The sequence below is a fragment of the Eptesicus fuscus genome, chromosome 20, assembly GCF_027574615.1.
Source record: "Eptesicus fuscus isolate TK198812 chromosome 20, DD_ASM_mEF_20220401, whole genome shotgun sequence".
NCBI lineage: Eukaryota > Metazoa > Chordata > Mammalia > Chiroptera > Vespertilionidae > Eptesicus > Eptesicus fuscus.
The window spans coordinates 2,346,561-2,370,027 of NC_072492.1; the positions used below are offsets into that span (position 1 = coordinate 2,346,561).

At 47.6% G+C, this 23,467-nt stretch overlaps 1 protein-coding gene, 1 long non-coding RNA gene and 1 other non-coding gene across 4 annotated transcripts in view; 2 read left to right on the plus strand and 1 right to left on the minus strand.

Annotated features, from left to right (window-relative positions):
- Nucleotides 1-156: 156 nt before the first annotated feature.
- Nucleotides 157-15,096, minus strand: LOC129147302 (uncharacterized). 2 transcript variants are annotated; one of them, XR_008554667.1, is made up of 2 exons: nucleotides 14,546-15,096; nucleotides 157-665 (listed from the first exon to the last, which is right to left on the minus strand). It is a non-coding gene; the product is annotated as an uncharacterized LOC129147302 (long non-coding RNA). The 2 variants fall into 2 exon arrangements; XR_008554668.1 differs by lacking the exon at nucleotides 14,546-15,096 and adding an exon at nucleotides 13,449-13,983.
- ALDH3A2 (aldehyde dehydrogenase 3 family member A2) overlaps nucleotides 14,199-23,467 on the plus strand; it is a 121,498-nt gene continuing 112,229 nt past the window's right edge. Inside the window, exon 1 of the mRNA XM_054708804.1 lies at nucleotides 14,199-14,202. The gene's annotated coding sequence lies outside the window, so the exon portion shown is untranslated. The remainder of the gene's footprint in view (nucleotides 14,203-23,467) is intronic.
- On the plus strand, nucleotides 14,743-14,814 carry TRNAW-CCA (transfer RNA tryptophan (anticodon CCA)). Its single transcript has one exon. It is a non-coding gene; the product is annotated as a tRNA-Trp (tRNA).

A 23,467-nucleotide genomic window follows, 5' to 3' on the forward strand; every position in this document is an offset into this window, starting at 1 on the left:
CAGGCCACTGTGTTCTGTTGGACATGAAATTCTCACAGACCATCGGCTCAGAGGTTACCCTGAGACCAGGACAAATCTGTGCACTGGACCACTAGTATATCAATAAGAAGATATCCAGAAGCTTCTAAAACAAATGAAACACTAATTATTCTTACAAATTTCTAGAGAGGATAATTTATTCCCTTTCCATGCATACCCCACAAAAAACAATTCCCACAAGTGGAATAAAACAACTAGAAAAGATGGCTCAAAGCTGTCTCTAACCTTCATAAGTCATAAATGTCGCTTTAGTTCCCAAGGCCCAGCAAACTAAAAACTGTTAACTAAAGCAGTCATGTGGTCTTTGATTTGCTCTTAGTCAGTCGAGGGGAGTTCATGCTATAGCACATAGTCAGGCCTACATAGGGACCCCAGGGCGAAGAGAACAGTGTGACTGAGCTGGAAGGACACGAAGAGAACAGTGTGACTGAGCTGGAAGGACACGGACCCAACTCTCCAAAACAAACGCACCTAGGTTCTGGGCCCCCTGGCTCTACGCCCGTTCCAGCTTCAATCGTCCTTTTGTTTGTGACACTTGTCTACTTCAGTTGGTTTCCATGTCTTGTCTGTGGAGTGTTAATGCTGCTGCACAGCCATTGTCACGTCCAGTGGTTCAGCAACTCATCCTGCAATAAAAAGGAAAAAAGAGATCTACCTTGGATTAACTACAGAGTGTATTTAAAACATGTGCTCTGATAGTAACAAGATGGTGACCAGGGCAAAAACCTGGACCTCGTGAATCACAGGCCTGTGGCCTGATGTTTGTGCTTGGCCGAAGGAGAGCCGGAGAGAGCAGCTGCTGACATCTGGCCCAGATCTGAGCTCCTGGGGCCTCACACGACATGAGCCTGCCGGGCTCACGGCCAGGCCACTGTGTTCCGTTGGACATGAAATTCTCACAGACCATCGGCTCAGAGGTTACCCTGAGACCAGGACGAAATAAAACAAAGCAAGGCTGCTTCATAATTTACCTAAGAGCAACACGAAGTGCCAATCACGGACCTGTCCCTGCTTTCTGATAGCATTCCATCTAGATCCACTTCCTGGCTTCCTTGAGCCCTCTGTCAATCACCACCCAACAGCCGAGGCCTGCCCTAGGCTCTTTCTAACACCTTCCCGCTCAGCGCAGGCCCGGTGTGCTCGCTCCCTCCCTGCAGCCAGTCAAAGCGCAGTGCCCTCAGTGACACCGGCTCCTGGTGAGTGGCTGAGGAGCGCTGAGGACTCAACGGAAATGCGACACAGGCTGCGAGTGGGCTGAGCGGGCTGGGTGCGGGCTCCCACGCCTCCTCCCTGCACCCCTGTCCCACTCACTAGTGATCTTCACGCCTTGCTTTACCCAAATGCATGCAACGGGAGCATTCCATCGCAAAGGGGGTGGTGTGAACAATAATGAGAAGAGGCAAAAAAATAACAAAAGATATCGAACAGTGACTGTTAGTATTTCTTCTTACAACTGCAAATTATTCCAATCACAACTCAAGATCCGAGGTCTGAAGTCCAGGTGTCGCTCCTGCAGGCAGGGCCCGGAGCCCCACAGCCGTCCCTGGCGGGCCACGCTCGCTCAGCGTGGGCTCACCCTCCAGCTGTGGAGAGGGGCCCACAGACCCGTTCCCCCTCCATCTCACCAGGGAGCTCGGCCAGTCTCCCCAGCCCCCTACTCCTACCCTGAATGGAAGCATTACCGTTAGCTTTATTGTATATATGACCAACCCTTCTGGGGTCGACAGTTCTCTCCTAATTCCCTCAGGAGAGGGAACGAGTGGCCAGACCCTGCCTTCTCTGGGACTGGACCGTCTCTAGTTCATTCTGCCCATGGCAGGGAGCAGAGTGTGGCAGCAGATGTCGCCTCCCACCTCAAGCCCGCGTCCCTTCCCGTGACCCAGGGGTGGATTGAATGTTTTAATTCACCCAGCACCCTTAACATTTTTTCAGTTAAAAATTAAGTTATTTATATTTGTTGTGGTAAAATATACGTAGCATAAGATTTACCATTTGCCTATCTTTCAGCGTACAGTTCTTTACGTACACTCACACTGCAGTTCAAGTCAGCAGCATCACAGAGGAGTGGGGTGCTTGTCTGTCTCCCCTATAACTCCACGGAGATTCCTCTGCTCAACGCACAGGATGCCTGAGAGACCCACACACCTGCACCCCGAAGGTGGAGGCGGGACTAGGGAAACGGCAGGGGTGGTGCCCACAACCCCATGGGCCTGCCATGGCAGCTGAGCCCATGGCCCCAGCCAGTGTAGTGGGGATGGCAGATGAGGCCCACGGCTCTGCCCCACCCCACCAAGCCCTAACGAAGGAGAAAGAAGGCGGCACCACTGTGCCTGCCACTCTGGCTCCCTCCCGGGCTGCGGCAATGCTTGGTGGCAGAAGTGGAGGCAGCGCAAGTGGCTCAGGCGTCGCAGCTGCAGTGGCACTGGGCAGCGGAGCAGCAAGCCCCCCCCTCCCCCCTTGGTGCAGAGACCCCGACGCCCCAGGAGCAGCAGCGACACAGGCTGTCCTGGTGCCCCGCGGTGATACCTGCAACTGCAGAAAGTGTGCGACAGAAAATGCAGTGACAGGGGCAGCAAGCAGTGACAGAGGGCGCCTGGGAGCCTCGCCTGGCCGGCGAGGAGGGTGGGAAGCCTAGCTCTCAAATGTAAGGAAGCACAGGCGAGAATAAAAAGATCGGTGCTGTAGCGCCACCTAGGGAAGGCAAAAGAAAGGCCTCTAACTACCAACTTGTTGAATTGTTAAATGAAACAAAAATGTACCTAAGTAAGAAGTGTCTGCTACCGCAAATGTGCGGACAGAACAACCCACCGAGAAGAGAACCACGAATAATCACAGGAACACTGTCTCACAGAAAGGACGTGCAGTTCTCCGGAAATCAAATCCAGCGCAGAGCTGTGATGTGAATGACAGAGAATTAAACGTAGCTCTCATGGAATAACGCACCGAGGCACAAGGAAATGGAGAAAGGCAGTTCAGTGAGTTCAGGAATAAAATTAATGAGCAGAAGTAGTACTTTACCAAAGAGATTTAAACTCTGAGGAACAGACAAATTCTGAAGCTGATGAACTCATTAAATAAGATGGAAAATTCACTAGAAAGCAATGGAAACAGCAGACCGTAGGGGAGAGAGTAGCAAGCTTGAAGATAGAGATAGAAATGTCCTGCAGAAGAGAGAACTAGGGTTTTTTAATGAGGGAACTCTATGAGAACTAGCTGACGATTAGAAAGGGCAACAGAAGGGTCATGGGCATCCCGAAGAAGAGAGAGAGAAGAGGGATCAGAAACTGCTTGGAGAAATAATAGAAAGAACTTCTCAAAACTGGGGGAGCGGCAGGGCATAAAGGCACAAGAAGCTAATGGAACACCTAGTTGTCTCAACAAAAAAGGCCTTCTCCAGGACATTGAAACAGCGACAACGTTTATAGTAAAGAGAGAATTCTAAAGTCAACCAAGCGGGAGAAAAGAGTCACAGAGAAAGGAACCCCCTCTCCGGCTGTCATCAGATTTCTCAGCAGAAACTACAGACTAGGGCAGGGGGGAATGCCATGTTCAAAATAGTGAAAGACGAAAGCTGCCAGCCAAGAATAATCTCTCTAACACGGTTCTACTCCAGTTATGAAGGAGAAATAAAGGCTTTCCCAGACAAACAAGAGTTGAGGAGTTCACAAAAAACCTTCTAGACATGAAATGTTGGGAGGAGCTTTACTGCCAGAAAGAAAAAGGCAAAAGTGCATAACACTTTGAGTAGGATGACAGAGTCAGAAAATGGAAACTCTGTTGCAGACCAGGGTGTTAAACACAATTACAGCACAAAGGTAAACGGGGGAAAGCATGAACACAGCTTCAGCCACTTCAGTTTGGTAATGGATGCACAACTAAAGGGACAGTCTGTGACAGCAGAAAGGAGGGGAGGAAAGGTCTGAAGATGTACAGGCAAAAGGAAACGACATGCTATTGTCTATGAGACACTTTATGTAAACCTCAGGATAACCACAGGACAGAAACTTAGAGCAGAGACATAAAACATTTAAAAAAGGAAAATGGAGAAAAATTATACAAAACCACCAAACTAAAATGGAAGACAGAAACACAAGGGTAGAGCAACAATGTAGAGAGAACCAAGCTGGCGGCATAGGTAAATGCCTGTACTCGCCGCATCCCACAACCACATCAACATTACAACTAAAATACAGAACCTCCTGAAAGCGGGCTGAGTGGAAGTCCTACAACTAGAGAAGCAAAGAAGAAATAGTAGGAGGGACGGAGGCGTGGAACGGGATGGTCTGGCAGCCACGTGTGCTGTTTTTCAGTCGGGCGGGAGATCATCTCTGCAGAGGCCTCCATGAGGAAGGAGCAAGAGGTCCCAGCCCCACACCAGACCCCGAATCCAGGGTCCCAGAGCTGGGAAGAGAAGTCCCCACAACTACAGGCTGTAAAACCAGTGGGATTGTGGCTGAGTGACATGGAGGCTGCTGGAGACCCAGCTGTTCCTCTTAAAGGGCCAGTGCATGAACTTACTTGGACTCACTCCATCTGAGCTCCAGTGCCTGGCACTGGGCGGTGGCTCTGGGGGACCCAGACACATATGAGGAGGAACTGGATTGTCTGGCATCCGGGCAGGAACTTGGGGTGGCTTTCTCCCAGATGGAGGTGCTTGCAGGGGTCATTGTGCCTGTGCTGAGACCTCCCAGTCTCAGGGCTGACTGGCAGCCATTTCTGTTTGCTCCACTCGGGTGATTCCCTGAGACCCCGCCCCATCCAATTTGCAGCCCCTCCCACCCTGTGTGCAGTGGCTTTTGCATGTGAATGGCCTGTCCTTGCTCAGGCTTCAGACTTTGCTAAAATCTCTCAAACAAGCAGCAGCTTGGTCAGGGTGCCCCAAACCCATCAATAAAAGGCCCAAGACCTGGCACTAGCACCGGCCTGCCTTACTCCACAGCTGGGTCTCACCTGAGCACCTCCAAACCTAATACAAATAGGAGGAATCCGCAGATCTCTCTGTAGCTCCTGCCAGGTGGCCCAGGCAGTGACTGACTTTGCACCTCCCAGGAGACTCAAGAGCCACTGCATCCACTGGTCAGTGTCAGAACACACAGGATTACAACTCTATACATCCACAAGTGACACACTCCAGGGGAAAACTCGGTGAGCACCAAGCCCCACTGAAGCAAGTCCTGCCCCATAAGGGTGTCTCCTGCACAGCAGCTCTTCCACTGTAGTCACAGCTGGTCCTCACAGCCAATTGGCCTGGAAGTTATTTCCTCCCAGTGATACAAACAGCCATCAAGGCTCAATACAATAAGACTGTACACACAGCCCACAAAGGGGTGTACCTAGAGTGCCCAGCTCAGGTGATGGGAGAGGCTAAGCCACTGGACCCTAAAGGACACCTACTTCTCAAGGCCCCCCTACCAATTCTAGGAGACACAGCAGCTCTACCTAATACACAGAAACAAACACAGGGAAGCAGCTAAAATGCAGAGACAAAGAAACATGTCACAAATGAAAGAAATGGAAGAAAGCAAACTACTGGATATAGAGTTCAAAACCACAGTTATAAGGTTACTCAAAAATCTTCTTGAGACCTCCAAGGGATTTAGTGAGACTTTCAAGGATCTTGGTGAGAATGCCAAAAAAAAAAAAAAAAAAAAAAAAAAAAAGGAAAAGGACCAGTCAGAAACTAAGCATACACTGACTGAAATAAAGAATAATATACAGGGATTCAAGAGTAGAGTAGAGGATTCCAAGAATCAAATCAACGATTTGGAGTATGAGGAAGCAAAAAACTCCCAAGCAGAAGAGCAAAAAGAAAAAAGAATCCAAAAATATGAAGATAGTGTAAGGAGCCTCTGGGACAATTTCAAGCGTACCAACATTCACATTATGGGGGGTGTCAGAAGAAGAGAGAGTACAGAATATTTAAAATCTATTTGAAGAAATCATGACAGAAAACTTCCCCTACCTGGTGAAAGAAATATACTTACAAGTCCAGGAAGCACAGAGTCCCAAACAAGAGGAACCCAAAGTGGTCCACACCAAGACACATCATAATCAAAATGCCAAGGGCAAAAGACAAAGAGAGAATCTTAAAAGCAGCAAGAGAAAAGTAGTTAGTTACCTACAAGGGAGCGCCCATACAACGGTCAGCTGATTTCTCAACAGAAACTTTGCAGGCCAAAGGGAGTGGCGAGAATTATTCAAAGTGATGAATAGCAAGAACCTACAACCAAGATTACTCTACCCAGCAAAGCTATCATTCAGAATTGAAGGGCAGATAAAGAGCTTCACAGATAAGAAAAAGCTAAAGGAGTTCATCACCACCAAACCAGTGTTATATGAAATGCTGAAAGGTATTCTTTAAGAAGAGGAAGAAGAAGAAAAAGGTAAAGATAAAAAATATGAACAACAAAGTGGCAACAAATACATACCTATCAACAATTGAATCTAAAAATCAAAATAAATAAGAAATCTGATGAACAGAATAAACTGATAAATAAAATAGAATCAGAGGCATGGAAATAGAACAGACTGACAATTCTCGGGGGGAAAGGGAGTGGGGGGACAGGAAGAGATTAAACAAAGATCTTATATGCATACTAGAGGCCTGGTGAACGAAATTCATGCATGGATAGGGTCCCTAGACCTGGCCGGTGATCAGGACTGATCTGTGGGGTGACCGTTGGGGTGATTGGGGCCCCTGCTCACACCCACCTTGGCTGGCCTGGCCCACCAGCTCATCAGCCCCGCCCTCTGCCACCACCAGTTGCCTCCTCTGCGGGGCAACCAGAGGGGCAATTGGGGGGCCCCCACTGGCACCTGCCTTGGCTGGCCAGGCAATGCCTGCTTGCTGTCCCCGTCCCCCACTGCTGCTGCTGGTCACCTCCCTCTGCGGGATGACAGGCGGGGCGATCGGGGACCCCACTGGTACCTGCCTTGGCTGGCCTGGTGCCACCCGCTCGCCGGCCCTGCCCTCCCTGCTGCTGCCGCCAGTCGGGGCCTGTGGGCTGGGGGCAGCTCCTGCATTGAGCGTCTGCCCCCTGGTGGTCAGTGCGTGTCATAGCGACCAGTCGTTCCGCTGGTTGTTCCACGTTCAGTCTATTTGCATAGCAGGCTTTTATTACATAGGATATGCATTACCTATGGACACAGACAATAGGGTGGCAAAGGCCAGGGGCAGGGCGGAAACCACGTGGAGGGAATGGGGAGAAAAAAGAGGCACATCTATAATACTCTCAACAATAAAGATTAAAAAAAAAAAAGAAACCATGTAGATACAGAGCAACTGGAAAACAAAAGATAAAATGGCAGTAGTAAGTCCTCTTATATCAATAATCACCCTAAACATAAATGGACTGAACTCACCCATCAAAAGGCTCAGAGTAGCTGGATGGATGAAGAAATAAGAGCCGGGGGTGGGGGCAGGAGGACGGGAGCAGGCTGGAAGAGGTTTATGGGGGAAAGAGGACCTATGTAATACTTTCAACAATAAAGATTAAAAAAAAAAAAAAGGAACAGCTAACATTTACTAAAAAAAATAAAAGAAAGAAAGAAAAAGAAACAAGACCCAATTATATGCTGCCTTCAGGAAACCCATCTCAGTTGCAAAGACAAGCATAGGCTCAAAGTGAAGGACTGGGAGAGAATACTCCAGCCCTGCCGTGCTTTTCAGTGGTGAGAGCACCGGCCTGTGCACTGAAGGTTCCTGGGTTCAATTCCTGCTCAAGAGCACTTACCCAGGTTGCGGGTTTGTTCCCCGCCCCTGGTTGGGGTGCATGTGGGAAGCAACCAGTTGATGTGTCTCTTTCACATCAATGTTTCTTCCTTCCTCCCTCCCTCCTCCCCTCCCTCCCTCCCTCCCTCCCTCCCTCCCTCCCTCCCTCCCTCTCTCTGAAAAGCAATGGAAAAAATATCCTCAGGTGAGAATTAACAAAAAATAAAAGAGTAATATCTCACAAAAAAAGATGATACTCCAAATAAATGGTAGCAAAAAGAAAGAGAGTGTAGCTAGACTTATATAAGACAAAATAGTATTCAAGCCTAAAAATGTAACAAGAGACATAGGTGGACATTATATAATGATGAGACAAGACATAACATTTATCAGCACCTAACTTAGAAGCATCAAAATATATAAAGCAATTCTTTTTTTTAAAATTTCTTTATTGATTAAGGTGTCACATATTTGTCCTCATCTCCCCATTCCCATCCCACACCCCTCCCCACGGATGCCCCAACCCCCTGTTGAACTTAACCATTGGATAGGCTCATATGCATGCACACAAGTCCTTTGGTTGATCTCTCCCCCCTCCCCACAACCTCCCCTATCCTCCCTCTGAGGCCCGCTAGTCCAATCGATGCCTCCTTGTTTCTGGTTCTGTTCTTGTTCATCAGTCTATGTTGTTCATCATTTCACCTAGATTAGCGAGATCATGTGTCCCTAGAGATATACTTATAAGAACTGAATGTGAGACGAGCAATAATAGTTATGCTGACAGGCAAATGAATCAGTCTGTAGTGAGTTTCTTTCTGGACCAACAGTTCTTTAGAGACCCAATTTCAATGTCCACCAGTTCCTTATGTGTACATGTCAGCACTGACCCTTCAGCTCTGAATGGTGGACAAATGGTGGTAACGTAGGTCCGACTCCCTCTGGTTTAGTCTCGGCCAGACCCAGGGGCATGTGGCCTCACCCAGACCCAGGGGCGCGTGGCCTCACCCGGACCTAGGTGCGCGAGGCCTCACCCGGATCCAGGGACACATGGCCTCACCCGGACCCAGGGGTGCGTGGCCTCTCCCAGACCCAGGGGCGCATGGCCTCACCCGGACCCGGGACCCAGCCTCACCCGGATCCAGGGACACATGGCCTCACCTGGACGCAGGGGTGCGTGGCCTCTCCCAGACCCAGGGGCGCGTGGCCTCACCCGGACCTAGGTGCTCGAGGCCTCACCCGGATCCAGGGACACATGGCCTCACCCGGACCCGGGGGCGTGTGGCCTCTCCGAGACCCAGGGGCGCGTGGCCTCACCTGGACCTAGGTGCGCGAGGCCTCACCCGGATCCAGGGACACATGGCCTCACCCGTACCCGGGGGCGCGTGGCCTCTCCCAGACCCAGGGGCGCGTGGCCTCACTCGGACCCGGGACCCAGCCTCACCCGGATCCAGGGACACATGGCCTCACCTGGACCCGGGGGCGCGTGGCCTCTCCCAGACCCAGGGGCGCGTGGCCTCACCCGGACCCGGGACCCAGCCTCACCTGGATCCAGGGACACATGGCCTCACCTGGACCCGGGGGCGTGTGGCCTCTCCCAGACCCAGGGGCGCGTGGCCTCACCCGGACCTAGGTGCACGAGGCCTCACCCGGATCCAGGGACACATGGCCTCACCTGGACGCAGGGGTGCGTGGCCTCTCCCAGACCCAGGGGCGCGTGGCCTCACCCGGACCTAGGTGCTCGAGGCCTCACCCGGATCCAGGGACACATGGCCTCACCCGTACCCGGGGGCGCGTGGCCTCTCCCAGACCCAGGGGCGCGTGGCCTCACTCGGACCCGGGACCCAGCCTCACCCGGATCCAGGGACACATGGCCTCACCTGGACCCGGGGGCATGTGGCCTCTCCCAGACCCAGGGGCGCGTGGCCTCACCCGGACCTAGGTGCACGAGGCCTCACCCGGATCCAGGGACACATGGCCTCACCTGGACCTGGGGGCGCGTGGCCTCTCCCAGACCCAGGGGCGCGTGGCCTCACCCGGACCTAGGTGCTCGAGGCCTCACCCGGATCCAGGGACACATGGCCTCACCCGGACCCGGGGGCGCGTGGCCTCTCCGAGACCCAGGGGTGCGTGGCCTCTCCCATATAAAGCAATTCTTAACAGACCTTAAGGAAGAATCTGACAGCTACCCAATAATAGTAAGAGACTTTAACACCTCACTTACACCAATGGATAGATTCCCCAGACAGAGTCAACAAGGAGACATTCATTTTAAATGATACATTAGAGCAGACAGACTTACTATATATATATATATATATATATATATATATATATATATATATATATATATAGAACATTCCATCTAACAGCACCAGGCTATGCATTCTTCTCAAATGCACATATAACATTCTCAAAGATAGACTATATGTTGGAACACAATACAAGTTTCAAAAAGGTAAAAAGACTGATACCCTAGCTGGTTTGGCTCAGTGGATAGAATGTCAGCCTTTGGACTGAAGGGTCCTAGGTTTGAGTCTGGTCAAGGGCTTGGTCCCCAGTAGGGGGCATGCAGGAGGCAGCTGGTCAATGATTCTCATCTTTGATGTTTCTATCTCTCTCTCCCTCTTCCTTCCTCTCTAAAATCAATTAAAAAGAAGAAAGACAAGAAAAAAGATAAGATTTTAAGCATCTCTTTTAAAAAATATGTTTTTCCCCCCAGTGTTTTTTGTTGATTTCAAAGAGAGGAATTGATCGGGCCTAAACCGGCGGTCGGGAGAGGGAGAGATGGAAATATTGAGGATGAGAGAGAATCAATGATTGATCCTGCACGCTACAAACACGAAAGTGGCCATGACTTCTTTCGTGTTTGACAGAAAGAGCTTGTGAAGCTTGGGTCTTAGCTGCCCCACAGTAACCAGTGTGGCGAGAGCCCTGCACCCCACAGCTTCTCTCCTTTGTGCAACAGACACAGCTCCTCTTCCTTCTACACCCAATCCAGATCTTTCCTTCTCTTAAGAGCACCAGGCTCTGGCTCTGTGGGTGTGTTATTTGTTGAATTAAGATTGATACTTCATGTTCTTTTTACAGGGAAGGGAGAGAGAGTTAGAAACATTGATGAGAGAGAAACATCAATCAGCCGCCTCCTGCACACCTCCTGCACACCCCCACTGGGGATGCACCCACAACCAAGGTACATGCCCATGACTGGGATCGAACCTGGGACCCTTGAGTCTGCAGGCCAACGCTCTATCCACTGAGCCAAACCGGCCAGGGCGATACTTCAAGTTCTTAAATAGACTAAGGGCTCCATCCCCATTGGGGACGTGCAGGAGGCAGCCAATGGTGATTCTCTCTCATTGCTGATGTTTCTGTCTCTCCCTCTCCCTCTCTGAAATCAATAAAAATGTTTAAAAAGATAAACAGACTAGGATAGTGCTTTATCTATGTAATTGCTTTTTTATTTAAGTGCTTGGTTATTTTAATGGTGATGACCAGGCTCCTGGCAACTAACTGGGCCCAAATTAATAAACAGAGATTCCCAGCTGCTCCTGAACCGGGCCTCTCTCAAGGGGCTTAGGGTAGAAGCCTGCCCTGAACTGCCTGCTGCCTGTCCCCGCCTCCTGAGCCCGCAGTAGGTGAGACTTGCTCATCCAATTGGAGATGTGCAGCTACTTCATTAGTATATCCACCAAGCCATCAAAGCAGTTCCAATCTGACCAATCAGGACAATGCTTTTTGGACCAATCAAATGTGACAAGTGAAGTCCTCGTTGACATGAGGAATGTTGGGAGCGGTTATAGGGTTAAGCCTCGGACTGACCTGCTGGCAAAGTCGCAAACAAGTCCCAGCTTGGAGGGCACAGTCCTCTAAGCATAATCAAGCTTGATCTTGTGACTGCTCCCTAGATCTTTCTTGGGTAGCTAGTGGGCTGTGGGAGGGGCAGCAAGTGCTGCCAAAACAAGTGAAACTTACAACAACATTGTCAATTGCCTTGTTTGTCCCTGATTATAAATAAAGCACCAGCTTTGCAGTCTGGATCTGTTCTGTGGCCTCATCAAAGCACAGAAGATCCACCTAGACCAGCTTTTTCTCTTTGTCTATCATCTCTCCATCCTTCGTCGCCCCCGCTCAGGCTCCCCGAACCCTTGGCTGTGCTGGTGTGGCACAGAGGAGGACAATCAAGGACCAGAAGTGGGGACTTTGCTCTATTGGGTCAGCTCAGGGAGCACCAGGGGCTGACTGCAGCCCTGCTGTTGTAATCAGAAGAGCATTAACTCATAGCTATGTGACAACTGGCTGCTGGCACTGAATAAAGTTCCCTTCTTCACGGCACCCCAAATGGGAGATTCCTGCTGAATTGGCACCAAGGACACTTGGTTGACAATAGTTTTATCTTTTATTTAATAAAATGAAAAAATGCTGTCCAAAAGCAGGAACTTAACAGAATGGCTACCGTCAACAAATGACAAGTGCTGGCGAGGATGTGGAGAAAAAGGAACCCTCGTGCACTGCTGGTGGGAATGCAGACTGGTGCAGCCACTGTGGAGAACAGTATGGAGCTTCCTCAAACAATTATACTAGTATATGGAATTGCCATTTGACCCAGTGGTCCCATTTCTAGGAATATATCCTAAGAAACCCGAAACACCAATCAGAAAAAATGTATGCACCCCTATGTTCATAGCAGCGCAATTTACAATAGCTAAGATCTGGAAACAGCCCAAGTGCCCATCAGCAGATGAGTGGATAAAAGGCTGTGGTACGTCTACACAATGGAATACTATGCAGCCGTAAAAAAAAAGAAAGAAAAAGGATCTCGTACCCTTTGAGACAGCATGGAGGGACCTGGAGAGTATCATGCTAAGTGAAATAAGTCAGTCAGAGAAAGACAAGTATCACATGATCTCACTCATATGTGGAATCTAAGTAACAAAATACACTGATGAACAGAGAGCATCCAGAGACATGGAAAATTGGAACAGAGTGCGGAATCTCAGAGGGAAGTGGGGGGGGGGGGGGGGAGGGGGGGGAGGTGGGAGGTAATCAGCCAAAGACCTTGTATGCACATATGCATGGCCCCTGGACACAGACAACAGGGTGCTGAAGGCCTGGGGCAGGGGGTGGGGTGGGCTGCAGGGGATCAGGGGTCAATGGGGGAAAATGGAGGACATATGTAACACTTTCAACAATAAAGAACTTTTAAAAAAGAATTAACATGAAGAAAGAAAAAGGGCAGGAACTTAAGATTCCCTTGAGGTGGGCATGCCCCACTTAACATGGTGCCAGGGAAAGACATGAACTCTAGGGGCCAATATAACAAGTGAGAAAGTCAGCATCACGTACAATGTAATCTCATCTCAGTAAGGAATCTGAAGTGACTGGAAGTTCTCTTTCTTATCCTTGTGCTGGACCCAAAGTGTTTGCAGTTTGAAAGAGTAATGGCTATTCTGTCAACTGAAGATTCAAAAACATATTTGGAGATACAAAATCAACACCCAAAAATCGATGGCTTTTTTTATACACCAATAATGAATCCTCAGAAAGATAAATTAAACAATCACATTTACTATTGCAACAGAAAAAAAAAATTAAGATACTTAGGAATAAACTTAATCAAGGAGGCAAAAGACCTGTACTCGGAAAACTACAGGACGTTGAAAAAAGAGACAGGAAGACATAAACAGGTGGAAGAACATACCATGTTCATGGATTGGTGGAAGCAACATCATTAAATGTCCATGCTACCCAAGGCGATCTTCAGTCAATGCACTCCCCATTAAAATACCAACAGCATACTTCACAGATCTAGAACAAACTCCCCAAAAATGTATGTGGAATCAAAAAAGACCCCGAAGAGCTGCAGCAATTTTGAGAACGAAAAATAAAGTTGGAGGAATCACAATGTCAGATTTCAAGTTATAGCCACGGCAATAAAAACGTATTTGGGATACATGTGTAGCCAGTGAAAATCCTGCTTCAGTGCTGTTCTTCCGGAATTCCGCAAAGAAATGTTCACGGTTAAAACAACCAGCTACGGTTTCCGAGCTCCTGATCCGCCTCTCCGCTCCTCCTCCAGGGGGGCCCGCGGGGCTCGGCGCCCAGGGCTCGTCCGTCCCCCACCCGGCGGTGACCCCGCCATTTTAGGAGTTGGAACCGGCGAGTTACGCCCCACGAAACTCGGAAACTCAGGGACCCCCTCCGGCCCGGGAGCGGCGCCTCTCTTTCCCCGCTGCCCGGGGCCCCGCCCCCTCCGCCTCCCGCTGCCCCCCATCGCCCTCCCGCTGCCCCCGGGGGTCGCCGGCCCGGCGGTGGCTCCGCTTCGGCGCCTCACTCCGGCTCGGATGCCCCAGAAGCGCCGCTTCCCCAAACCCCACGGGACCGCGTCGGAGCGCGTTCTCTTCCCCGTGTTTCGCTCCGCTCCGCTCCGCTGAGCTGCGGCCGGGCGTCGGGCGGTGCGGGAGCCGCTGCGCGGGGTGCGGGGCGGGGGCCGCTGCGCGGGGTGCGGGGCGGGGGCCGCTGCGCGGGGTGCGGTGCGGGAGCCGCTGCACGGGGTGCGGATCCGAGCAGCTGACGAACCACCCGGACCGGAGGCGGCGCCACCCCGGGCGGGGCCAGCAGAGGGGCGATGCGGGTTCGGGGTACGGGGTTGCACCTGCAATACTCTCAGCAATAAAGATTTAAAGGAGGAAGCAGCAATCAAAATGGAAAGCAACTTGCGGAATGGGATAAGTTATTTGCAGATCACGTATCTGATAAGAGGTTAAGGTCCGAACTATACAACTAAAAGCAAACAACCTGATTTTTAAACTGGCAGAGGCGTTAAGCAGACATTTCCCCAAAGAAGACAGACCGGCGAACAGCAGGCACGGGAAAAGGTGCTCTCCTCCCCGTCAGCGTGCACCGAATCCGGGAGGGGCCGCGCGTTCCGCCGGCTCCAGCCGGCCCTGCGGCGCAGTAAGGACTTCAATGAAGCGGAGCCACCCGCCCGCCAGGACCTCGTGGCGCAATGGTAGCGCGTCTGACTCCAGATCAGAAGGTTGCGTGTTCAAGTCACGTCGGGGTCACAGCGGCTCTTTTTCTCCCCCGGCCGCGGGCGAGCGGAGCACACGGAGCAGCAGCCCCCGAAGGAGGAGAACCCTGGCCGCTGAGGTTCGCCATCTCCCGACAGCCCAGGAGAGCCCGCTTTTTCTTTCTTCACGAACAGGAACACAGAACCCAGCGCGCGACGGCGAGAGCTTCTTCCGGCGGCGGGCGGAAGCCGCCACGCCGAGCCCCGGCGGAGCCCCGAGGGGCGGGGACCGGCCCGCCCCCGCCGCCCCCGGCAGCGGCCCCGCAGTCGCCCGCCTGACCGCGGCCCCGCCCCTGCCCCGCACCGCCACGCCCGCCTCCCCTTCCGCCCAATTCACGCCCCAGCCTTCCCCCCGGAGGACGCGCCCTCCGCGGGCCTCCTCCGCCTGGCCTCCGCCAGCTCCCGGCGTCCGGTCCCCCTCACCGCTGGACGGCCCCACTCCGGGAGCCCTAGGGATTCAGTCACATCCATAGGCCTAGAGATTCACGTCAACGTTGTTGGTTAAGAGTTAAAAAAAAAAAAAAAAAGCTCTGCCTGCTCACCCGCAGAGGAATGTTTAGGAAAAAAGCAGGTTGCATAAGATATTAAAAACAAAGAATGTAAACACATCCTGTACATGTAGCCATATTAACGCTGTGAATGGGCGTTACACACCAACTATGGAATATGGTTACCTCTGCGGAATGAGGAAGAAGGGATGAGGCAATTTCTAACTTTTGTTTTTAATGAACATTTTCAAAATGTTAATATTCATTAAATTTGGTTAGAGGGTTCATGGCATCTAGTGCTTTGAAGCACGAGTTTCAGGTTGGAATTCCGTCTACATACATGGTCCAAAACCTCCCAATCAAGAAACTGATGTATAATTTCCCAGGTTAGTAGGACCCAGAGCATGCTGGCAGAAGTAGAGTTAAATTCTCTCTGAAAGAAATACATCCTCAAAACAGACCTTCTAGTTTTCACATATATAAAATTCCAATCAAAATTTGCTCATAATATATTTTATTTTTTTAAAAAAATATATATTTTTATTGATTTTAGTGATGAAAGGAGAGGGACAGAGAGATAGGAACATCAATGATGAGAGAGAATCATTGATCAGCTGCCTCTCCATTGGGAATTGAGCCTGCAGCCCAGCCCTGGCATGTGCCCAGACCAGGAATTGAACTGTGACCTCTTGGTTTCTAGATCGATGCTCAACCACTGAGCCACACCGGCGGGGCAAAATTTGCTCATAATATATTTTAAAAGAAAATAAATTGATGGAGAAGCCCTTATAAATAAGAACCAGCAAAATCAGATCCACAGACTTCAGATATGGGGATTAACAGTTACAGAATGCACAATTATACATTTAGTTTTTTAAAAATAAAAGAGAATTTTTAAAATAAACAATAATAAAAGAGAGGACTAAAAAATGGACCAGCGAATAAGGGGCAAAAAAACTGACCAAGTATACTAGTATTTTAAATAACTGAAACATATATATTTCTAGAAATGAAAGATTTGTTTGGAATTAGGAGCAATAGTTATATTAAACAGCAGATACACAGAGCTGAAAATAAAGATTAATAAATGGAATATTTTGGTGGTTCAAAATATGCCCACTAGTTCTTGACACTCCCTTCAAAAGGTGAGACCTAGTCCTCCTTTCCTTGAGTGTGGACTGTACTTAACGCCTTGAGTCTAATGAAAAGAAAAAGCAGAAGTTGCAGCCTGTGACGTGGGAGGCTAGGTCATAAAAGGAACTCTGGTTTCCTGTTGCTGTCTCTGGGACAGCCGGCTGCCATGCTGGAGGACACTTTAGGAAGTCCTATGGGGAGATTCACGGGATGCAGAACCGAAGCCTCTAGCCAACCGCCGTGTGACTAAGCTTTCCCACGTCTGTGGCCCCAGCCAACATCTTCTCCAAACTCATGTTAGACTCTGAACCAGAACCAACATGCCAAGTCACACCTGAATTCTGGACCCTCAGAAACGGATGCTTGTGATATAATAAATGTTAAGATCTTAGATTTGGGGGGGTTCTTGCTTTCTTAATTTTTTCTATTATCTTTTTATACTCTATTTTATTTATTTTTTTCTTATATGATTGTTATTATTTCCTTCCTTTTACTGAGTTTGGACTTTGTTTTCCCTTTTCTAGTTACTTAAAGTATAAGGTTGGATTATTTATTTGAGATGTTCCTTCTTTCTTGAGATAGGCCTATATTGCTATGAATTTTCTTCATAGAACGACTTTGGCTGTGTCCCATAGATTTTGGTCATTGTGTTTTCATTTTCATTTGTCTCACAAGGCACTTTCTTGATTTCTTCCTTGATCTCATTGTTAACCTATTAATTGTTTAGTAACATGTTACTTAACCTCCATGTGTTTGTGTGCTTTTCAGTTTTTTTCTTGTAATTGATTTCTAGTTTCATATCACTGCGATCAGAGAAGATGCTTGATATGACTTTAATTTTAAATTTATTGAAACTTGTTTTATGGCCTGAAATGTGGTCTATCCTAAAAAACATTCTATGTGCACTTTAAAAGAATGTATATTCTGCTGCTTTGGAGTGCAACGTTTAAAAATATCAATTAGCCCTAACCAGTTTGGCTCAGTGGATAGAGCATCAGCCTGTGGACTCAAGGGTCCCAGGTTCGATTCCGGTCAAGGGCATGTACCTTGCTTGCAGGCACATCCCTAGTAGGGAGTGTGCAGGAGACAGCTGGTCGATGTTTCTCTCTCATTGATGTTTCTAACTCTCTATCCCTCTCCCTTCCTCTCTGTAAAAAAATCAATAAAATATATTTAAAAAAATAAAAATATCAATTAAATCCATCTGGCCTAATGTATCATTTAAGGCCACAGTTTTCTTGTTGATTTTCTATCTAGATGATCTATCTACTGATGATGATGGGGTGTTAAAGTTCCCCACTAGCTTTGTAGTTAGTTGATCCACTGCTTTTACTAAGTGTTTGCGTTTGTTAGTTAGAATATATTTCTTTCCTATATCTTCTTTTTCATATTTAGATCTATGCTTTTCTACTTAAAGAAGTCCTTTCAATATTTCTTGTAATACTGGTATAGTGGTGATGAACTTCTTTACCATGTTCTTGTCAGGGAAACTATCTCTTCTTCAATTCTAAATGATTACCTCTGGCATGAAATATTTCTGTTGAAAAATCAGCTGATAGTCTTATGGGATCTCCCTTGTGGGTAACTAACTGCTTTTCTCTTGCTAATTTTAAGATTCTCTCATTGTCTTTAACCTTTGGCATTTTAATTATGATGTATCTTAGAGTGGGCCCATTTGTTTTCATTTTTTAAAATTAATTTATTATTATTTATTTTTATTAAATATATTTTCTATCGATTTCAGGGAGGGAGAGAGGAAGAGAGAGAAGTGAGGAGAGAGAAAGAGAGAGAGAGAGAGAGAGAGAGAGAGAGAGAGAGAGAGAGAGAGATACATCAATGATGAGAGAGAATCATTGATTGGCTGCTTCCTGCACGCCTGCCACTGGGGATAGAGCCTGCAACCCGGACATGGGCTCTAATGGGGAATTGAACTGTGACCTCCTGACCCATAGGTCAGTGCTCAACCACTGAGCAACACCAGCCAGGTTATTATTATTATTTTCAGTCCTCACCTGAGGACACATTTTTCATTTAATTTAGAGAGAGAGAAAGGAAGAGGGAGAGAGGGAGAGAGAAACATTGATGTGAGAGAGAAACATCGATTGGTTGCCTCCCGTATGTGCCCTGACTGGCGATAGAGCCCGCAGCCGTGCCCTGATCTGGAATCAAACCTGGGACCCTTTGGTGCACAGGACGATGCTCCAACCAACCGAGCCACACCGGCTGGGTGGGTTGGTTTTATCTGGGACTTCCTGCACTTCTTGGATTTGTGTGTCTGTCTCCTGCACCAGGCTAGGGAGATCCTCAATCATTACTTATTCAAATAGGGTTTCCAACCCTTGCTTTCATTCATGATCTCACAGTCTTTGCATCAGTCTTAGAAGGGATTTAGTCTCTTTCTTCAGACGGTAGTTTACATTCAAATAGCTAAACGGCTTGCTCAGTGCTCAGTGGCCAAAAGTGCCAGAGAGAGGACTGGAAATAATTCTGCCTCACTCCAGAGATAGAAGCGGGAATAAAATGTCATAATTTAAAACCAGATAATTGAGAGACAGGAATATCCAACTCTGCCCATTTGGTCATCCGTCACCTAGCAAATGTATGTGAGCACTTGCTGGCCCCAGAAACTAACATCCTATATAATAAAGATGTAATATGCAGCCGAAACCGGTGTGGCTCAGTGGATAGAGCGTCGGCCAGCGGACTCAAGGGTCCCAGGTTCGATTCCGGTCAAGGGCATGTGCCTTGGTTGCGGGCACATCCCCAGTGGGGGGTGTGCAAGAGGCAGCTGATCGATGTTTCTCTCTCATCGATGTTTCTAACTCTCTATCTCTCTCTCTTCCTCTCTGTAAAAAATCAATAATTAAAAAAAAAAAGATGTAATATGCAAATGGTCATTATGCTGTGAAGCATAATGACCAACCACTTACCGACCGGATCACGGATCAGCAGGAGGGTGGGGCGGAGAGCTACAGGAGGGGGCAGGGCATCAAGCTATGAGGGGGAGGAGGGGGGCGGGGGGAGCTACAGGAGGGCAGGGCAGCTGGCAGAGAGCTGGATTCGTGTGCAGGGCTACTAGTTAAAAATAAATAAATTCTATACCCTCTATTGTGAGGGGTCAGAAATAAAGGCCGTCATCTCTAAAACGTCAGGAGCAGCCTAGCCCGTAGAGTCCATGAAGTGCCTCTATCCGTAGTCATTCTGGCTGTCTGGCTCTCTCTTTAAGATGCCTCACATTCATTTAAGCTAGAATAGTAGAGCAGGCGTGCCTACTATTTTTTTCCCCAGGGTGGAATATTTTTAAATTTCTATTGCTTTTAATAAATACTTTATGGGTGTTTTCTTTCTAATTTACCATATGAAGAAATGTATTTCTATCTGTATCAGGAAAGACTTGTAAGGGAGTACTCTTTATCAGTAACTGTAGACTGGTCAGCACCGATGATCACTTATAATAACCAAGTGGAAAAGGAGCCCAGCACTTAACTAACACTAACAATCTACGCGGCACAACTGTGCGTTTCAGACATTTAATAAATTAGCAAAGTATCTAAAGGTAGTAACTACGCAGAAATAGTTTCTTATTTCCTGGCAGATAAAAACTTAATAGCTCTACATAATCTCTATGTATAAAAGCCTAATATGCAAAGTGTCACCTTGGGAGTTCCACCTACTGGGAGTTTGATCGCTCGCTATGACGTGTGCTGACCACCAGGGGGTGGCGCAGAATGAAAGAAGGCCCCAGCTGGCAGCTGGCAGCCAGGGAAGGGAGGCCCCAACCAGCAGCCAGCAGCCGCTAGGGACCCTACCCGTGCATGGATTTCGTGCACTGGGCCTCTAGTAAAGATATCATCATGAAAGTCCATGAGTTTTTAATAACATTAATATACCAGGCACATATACAATAACAGGAACACTGGTATGTAACACAAGCAATTGGAACTTAAGCAAATGATTTTGTGAGGGGACACTAATATTGGATAAAATTAAAAGCTGTCGTTGAACTTTTAAAAAAAGGCCTAACAGCATATAATAAGTAAAATTTACTTGAAGTAAAGTCCAACCTGATGGCCATTATCTTGAGTTCAAATCATCTCTGAATGTACAACAAATTCCAATGACTAGACAAAAGATTATGTAGTTAACAACCCAGAAACCTAGAATACACAACTTTTTTTTTAAGCATGGTATGATTACTAAATCCAAGGGAAGTACAAAAATAGACTCAGGTATTTCTGAAATCTCAGGGAAACAGAAATCTTTTTGAAATTCAGATTGAAAGTTAATAAATCTGAGGTGGGTTCTGACTGCATTTTACTCCAAGACATGCCTCTGCTTCAGGTGTAAGGACCACATTCTGAGTATCAAGGTTGGAGAGAGTTAAGACTGGAAAGTGTGAACCCTGGATGGGCCTTAAAGAGTATTCAGTCTAGTCCTTGCACTGAGCCCACTGGGTAACTAGTCCTAAGCGGGAGAAGAAACCTGTGGATGACCGCACAGGAATCCAGGGGAAGAGCTGACCTAGAAGTCAGTGACCTTAGACCAATCGCTATAAAAACAACATTGGTCAACATTAGTGTAAGAGTAACCAACATTCTTTAACATCTCCAGGCCCTGGAACACATTACGCCATTTGATTCCTGCTGGGGGAAAAGAGAGCAAGTTAGGCATGTTATTCCTTATTATTGTCATTCAGTTAAAAATATACAAGGCTTGCCCAACTGGCATGGCTCAGTGGCTTTGCATCGACCTGTGAACCTGTGTATTCCTGTGCGGTCATTCACAGGTTTCTTCTCGCGCTTAGGCCTAGTTACCCAACGTGTTCAATGCAAGGATTATATTGCAAGGTTCGATTCCCAGCCAGGGCACATATCTGGGTTGCAGGTTCAGTCCCCAGTGTGGGACATGCAGGAAGCAGCCAATCGATGATTTCTCTCTCATCATTGATGTTTCTATCTCTGTCTCCCTCTCCCTTCCTCTCTGAAATCAAGAAAAAAATATTTTTAAAAAATGACACTCACAAGGCTTATAGCTCTACATAATAAATATATAATCATGAAAGTACATGAGTTTTTAATAACATTAATATACCAGGCATATATATCATAATTATAGCCCAGTGCATGAATTTGTGTACATTAAAAGGAAATTAATTAGAAGAAATATTTTAATATCACTATTCGCCCTTTCTCTATAATAGAAGTGTCAAATTCACAATCAACAATGACAGATTGAAACACACGTGTATGATTGGCACCAGCTTTACATGTATTGCTCATGCGTGAGTCAACTTAGCCTTTTATAGATATAGAATAAACTTGCTTAATTAGACCTGCTTTCTGATGTAGCTAAACTTTTTCCAGCCCAGTGAAGCACCCCAACTTCTCTTTCAGGTAATTGTCAGCAACACAGCAGTAAATATCAACATGAAGCAGATTATTATTGTAGATCATGCATGGAGAACAGAGGGTAAAATATGTAACTGCAGCAGTGTTTGACTATATTCTGCGCAGTGAGAAAACCTGAAGTCATTTTCTAGGTCCACCATTTCTTACTTCTTTTCAGTCGGGTCAAGTTCCTAAGCTTTCTAAACCTCCGTTTTCCAGCGAATGAAAAGGAAATAGGATTCCACCGAGTCTCCTATCTACCTACTCCAGGACTTCTGTGAGGATCAAATGAGATGAGGCATGGAAAACGCTTCACAGACATTTGGTTAAAGTGTGAAATGTTTGCACCTGGCTATAAAGCAAGTTGTGTTCCTGGGCTGAAGAAACTGCAAGGAGGCTAGGGAGAAGAAGCTGGACATTGCTACAAGATGTCATTACCTGGCACCCACAGTGACCATTTATGGGCTGGGCTGGGCTGTAGGCTGCATTTTGTGTCATGGGGTCTTGGCAGCATCAGCTGCAATTTGGTGGGGTGTCGCTCTGGGGTGGTGGTGGGGCCCACTTGGGGGAAGCCGAGTGTTGCTTTGAAGGCGTCAGGTCTGCAGTGCAGTTTCTCTGTAAATGGCCATTGCACATCATGGCAACTCCTGCATTGAGCGTCTGCCTCTTGGTGGTCATTGTGTGTCATAGTGACCAGTCGGACAGACACTTAGCATATTAGCCTTTTATATATATAGACTGGTGGCCCGGTGCATGAAATCCGTGCACATTAAAAGGGAATTAATTAGAGGAAATATTTTAATATTGCTATTTGCCTTTCTCTATAATAGAAGTGTCCAGCCGGCCCCACCCCCATTGGGCGACACCAAGACCCGGCTGGCCCCACCCCCGTCAGCCCTGCCAGGCAGGGACCCAGCCTCATGTCCCTGCACCGGTGCAGGGTGCGCAGCCTCAGGTCCCCTGGCCCTGGCGCCAGGGTGCGGGGCACGGCCTCAGGTTCCCTGCCTCAGCCCAGGGCCACACAGCCTCAGGTCCCTGCTGATTGATCGTTATGGCATCATGGTGTGATGACCATTTGCATATTAGCCCAGGAGACTCAAACTGCATTCAATTACAAACTATACCTATTTTTCACAATGAAAAAAATACGCACACCAATTAGATGGTTTTCAAATATTTTAGTTTTCCCATAATCAAATTCTACTTATGTGGCTGTAAACGGGATTTAAAGTTCTGTACATTACTTCAGTGATCCAAGTAAGGTAATTAAATGTAATATATACATTAGTAATACTTATATAATAAAACTACTTAAAATAATATAAAACATTTAGAGTAATAAAAACCAATAGAACTTGACAAATTTCAAAATCATTTATGATAAAAACTCTGCAAAGTGAGAATAAATGAGCCTGTGTAGCTCAGTGGTTGACCGTTGACCTATGAACCAGGAGGTCACAGTTCAATTCCCAGTCAGGGCACATGCTGGGTTGCTGGCTCGATCTCCAATATGGGGCATGCAGGAGGCAGCTGATCATCATTGATGTTTCTATCTCTCTCTCCCTCTCCCTTCTTCTCTGAAATCAAGAAAATTATATTTTAAAAAATAACTCAACATAATAAAGGCCATATGTCACTA